Raw genomic sequence first — 5,000 nt, 5'->3', positions numbered from 1 at the left:
ATAGGAGAGGAAGAATTTAGCAAACTCGTCAAATCATCTAAATCGACAACGTGCATGTTAGACCCTATACCGACTAAGCTGCTGAAAGAGATGCTTCCAGATGTCATAGATCCTCTTCTTAATATCATTAATTAATCTTTGTCTCTAGGATACGTACCAAAAACCTTTAAGCTAGCTATGATTAAACCGCTTGTTAAAAAACCGCAACTTGATCTTACAAAACTAGTCAATTACAGGCCGATCTCTAATCTGCCATTTCTGTCAAAGATATTAGAAAAAGCAGTATCCTCACAACTGTGTTCCTTTCTTGAAAGAAATGATATCTGCGAGGATTTTCAGTCCGGATTTAGACCGTTCCATAGTACCGAGACAGCTCTCGTTAGAGTCACAAATGATTTTCTCTTATCATATGATCGTGGTTGTATCTCTCTATTAGTATTACTGGATCTTAGTGCTGCATTTGACACCATTGACAACAACATCCTTTTAAATAGACTCGAACATTATGTTGGCATTAGTGGAATTGCACTAGCATGGTTTAAATCATACTTATCAGACCGTTATCAGTTTGTAGCAGTAAATGAAGAGATGTCTTATCGATCACAAGTTCAGTATGGCGTACCACAAGGCTCAGTACTAGGACCGCTGCTGTTCACTCTGTACATGCTACCATTAGGAGATATCATTAGGAAACATGGAATTAGCTTTCACTGTTATGCCGGGAAGGGTTAGTTGTCATTGTCATTGACATTGTCCGGGAAGCAGACACACTCTGTCAGTTCAAAGCTAGATTAAAAACACATCTCTTCGGCCTAGCATACACATAACACATTATAGACTTCTATAATTCAATGTTAGGCTGCATAGATTAGAACAGCCGGGACCGGGAACACTTCCCGTAAATCCTGATGTACTTGGTACATCATAAGAAGGATTGCGTCTACGCTAATATTAGTCTCTCTGTCTATCCCGAGGTTTACCGCTGTCCACCGGAACCAGGCCGTATCCAGATCTGATGAAGGACCAGCGCCAGGACACGACGACGACGCCGCTGACCTGAAGTGTCAACCAGTCTCTCCTCCTCAACCAACCGGAACTGGACAAATACTCTGATTCATTCTGACTTCTGACCTATAATGCTCCTGAATCATAATCATACACTGTTCACTCATTGGCCAGAGGAGAACTGGCCCCCGACTGAGTCTGGTTTCTCCCAAGGTTTGTTTCTCCATTCTGTCACCTGATGGAGTTTTGGTTCCTTGCCGCTGTTGCCTTGCCTTCTGGCTTGCTTAGTTGGGGACATTTAATATTCAACAATATTATAGATCTGCCTTAAAGGTGGACGATGATGAAATTGTTTTTTGTATTATTTTCATGTTATCACTGTGAAGCTGCTTTGATACAATCTGTATTGTAAAAAGTGCTATATAAATAAAGGTGACTTGACTTGACTGTATCGTCCATCTATCTGATGTTTGTCTGTCAAAAGCATATACATTTCATTGTATTAGACAGGAGTAATTTATAAGAATAAAATGGCGAGCAAACAGCAGTTTAAATCTCGTGTTCCTCCTTGCCCTCGCTACATCACATGATCTGTGTGTTGTTTGTTTGTGAGCGGAGCTCTTGAGGCAGCTGATTGTTTGCATCGAGAACAAAGGGTTTAGAGACGAGCTCTGGCTTTTCTCTGCTCCTCACCTGCCAGATCTCCTCACCTCTCCTCACCTGCCAGATCTCCTCACCTGCCAGATCTCCTCACCTGCCAGATCTCCTCACCTGCCAGATCGCCTCACCTGCCAGATCTCCTGCCAGATCTCCTCACCTGCCAGATCTCCTCACCTGCCAGATCTCCTCACCTGCCAGATCTAGTGCCTTATCTCAGGCTTTGGAAGCATATGCTCCACGGTTTCATCAGCCCCGAGTGATGCTATTCAGCTCTGAAGTTGTTAGCATTGACGCAGGAGATGTTGAGGACTCGCCACCTCACACTTCTGCTTATGGAGGTTGTAACTTGTGTCTAGGCCAGATTAGACATCGACTGGCCGGCCGAGAAACAGTAAGATCATCATTAAAGTAATCTAGACCAACGTTTCCTGGCCTCTAGATCACAACCTTTTCGTCAGGGCCTGACGTTTTTTCCTGATCTCCACACTGAGGTGTCGAGCTGTTGGAAGAAGCCGGTTTTATATTGAGTCTTCAGTTCTCAGACTTAGAATTATTCCTCCATCATGGGGCTGAAGGAACACGGCTATGGGGCGAAGCCTAAGGTGGAAGAGACGCTAGCTAGATAACTCTCGGATGAAGTGTATTCAGTGGCAGGTCAGTCTGCGGCATGTCTGCACACCATGTCCATTCCTCAGGAATACCCGGCTGCCCTGCTAGGAGACCTTGATGAGGGTGAGGGTGTGAGTCTGGGTGCAATAAGAGAGCTGTGCCTGGCCACAGATTTTTTCAGATCTTTTTTTACTAGTGGGTGCAGGACACTATAATAATAATTTGTTACATTTATATAGCGCTTTATCTGAGACCTCAAAGCTCTTTACATAGAAGGGGGAATCTCCTCAACCACCACCTATAGTTCATTTATGTAAGTGAGGATAGCAAAATAAAGTAAACTGTGACATATTATACCCAAAAATTCTTCATACAGTGACTACCAGTAAAATGTATAATAATTTGGGACCAAAATTGTTCGGACACTTTGAGCTGATCATGTTCTGCTGAAGTGTTTTGTCTGTAATTGCTAATGCTCTTTTTACACACACACTGAACACAATGAAGCATTGCTTGGTCACTGGTTGAACTAAACTGGTTTTATCTTATTGTGTAGTTAAATTTACCAGCTGACAGATATTCAACATAATTCATGTGTGAGACAGTCTAACAGAAGGATGGACAAAACCAGTCAAATATCAACTGAGTTCTGCTCATATTTTATCACCATTTTCTAAACTATAGCGAATAAACTCTGATAATGTGAGAAATGTTGAAGGAGTCTGAATAAATTCTGGTTTGACTGTATCTCACCGGGCCACCAAGGAGATGAGCAAGTCAATCGGCCGGCCTATGGAAGCCCTGGTGGCTACGGAGAGACATCTATGGCTAAACTTGCCAGGAATAAAAGAGAAAGACAAGAGTTTTCTCATGAACGCCCCATTTTCCTCTCTTGGCCTCTTCAGCGACGCTGTCACCTCAGTCGTAGAGAGGTTTCAGGAGGCAAAAAGCAAATTTGCTCATTCCCCACCGGTTCGCCACTTCAGGGCACCAAATTGGCTTGAGAGACTGGTTCCCTTTGTATATTTTTTGGCAGAGTGGAAGCTTCTGCCAAATATATCTCAATGCATCTTGCACTCCACAGATCTGCGCCAACTAAATCATTCTGTAAAGAAGCTCAAGTTCAAAATGCTGACTTTGAAGCAAATCATGTCACAAATCAGATCCGAGGACTGGTCTGTCACGATTGATCTCAAGGACATATACTTCCATTTATCCCTCTTTCCAATGCAAGTAAAGTCAATTAACCTTCATCTATTCAGCGCTTTTAACAATATAGAGTGTTTCAAAGCAGCTTTACAGAGATAGTAGGACATTAAAGTAACAGAGAGTGTTTTGGCTTTACAGCAGATCTAGAATAAAGTTATTGTCCAGATAAAGTTAGTTTTGATTGATTCACTTCTGTTGCAAAGATCATTATTTATTAACTTACACGACACCGTTCTAACAGAAAACAGAAAACTTTTAACGCGTTCTGGCCGTTCATTTGCACAACAGCAGTGCCTGGTGGCTCGAGAACGTAACCTTTGAAACCGGCTCCAAGGTGCAAGTTTTAAGCAATTTTTTTAATGTTATCATCTCCGTGTAAACTTCAAAAATGTAAATTTGTGTGAAAGGTAACGGCGTGCACTTGCAAATTACGTGTTTAGTCTATAGGTATGCACGTTTGAATATATATGTGCACAGGCGCGTAGAGACCGGCTGCAAAAGAGAGTCAATCCCACAGACCCCCATGTTAAAATGGCCAACTTTACAGTAGAATGAATATGTTTACAGCCTGGTGCAAAAAGTGGTTTAGGTCTATATAGTTAATTTTGCCCTTCATGATAACTGTGAGGGGGTCAATTTTTTTATAACTCATCCATTTAAATTATATTAAGCCTTAAAGTCCTGCATAATTAAGGGTGTGGCCGCTTGAGTGATGTCACTACTAGCCGTTTATCTGCTGTCTGTTAGCATCACACCACCTCAGCTAATCCGCCTCGCTGCACATTTTCTGTTATCCAGGAGTGACGCGTTACCAAGATGGCGACGGCCGGCTCAGCTTATAAGAAGCTAACTATCAAGCGTAGCGTCAGTTATGGCAGGTAACGTTAGTCAAGCTCGCGTCAGCTGACTCTCAGCTGATCCACATCTACCTATAGGAATACGACACTTATCACTGTATTCATATATATAAGCTGCTTCAGTTGCTTTTCTCAGGAGCTAATTACCCTCCTCCCATTAGGGAAGTACCCTTAGTGATGGGTGTCCAAACAGCCTAAATGACGCATGGTGGACGGTGGTTTGTGAATGCTGTGCAGCACCCCCTAGATGATTTTTTAGGGGTGCAACGATGCCCCCCATCACAAGAGGCTGCCCCACCCCCTCCCCAGGGGAGGAGGTCCTGCGCCTCCAGCCCCCCCAGGAGCCACGCAACAGGGCCCCGAAGTTCCCTTGGCGGAACTGCCACCCCGATGCAACTTTTCTGTGAATTCAACGGCTGAAAATGTAAAAGTCGAAAACAGCATCCCACATATAACCTAGTTACACCCTGTCAAATTTCCACAGGAAGGGACAATATCTCGAAAAGGAAGCCGATTTAGGGTTCCAGGTTCCCAGGGTAGGGGGTCCCAGAACAGAACCATACCGCCAATCCAAACTGTATGCTAATTGTCAATCGTATTTGACGATAGTGGTCCTGACAGAACTGTGTGGTTCGCCCCCCCCCCCCCCGACTGATTTCA

At 43.6% G+C, this 5,000-nt stretch overlaps 1 protein-coding gene across 6 annotated transcripts in view; it reads right to left on the bottom strand.

The window, feature by feature from the left end:
- The window catches only part of pde2a (phosphodiesterase 2A), a 143,704-nt gene that overhangs the window by 14,742 nt on the left and 123,962 nt on the right, over positions 1 to 5,000 (bottom strand). The gene's annotated exons all lie outside the window — the stretch shown is intronic.

This window comes from Phoxinus phoxinus (genome assembly GCF_949152265.1).
Source record: "Phoxinus phoxinus genome assembly, chromosome: 4".
Classification (NCBI taxonomy): domain Eukaryota; kingdom Metazoa; phylum Chordata; class Actinopteri; order Cypriniformes; family Leuciscidae; genus Phoxinus; species Phoxinus phoxinus.
The sequence above is the reverse complement of the archived record's forward strand: the minus strand, read 5'-3'. Positions and strand labels throughout refer to the sequence as shown.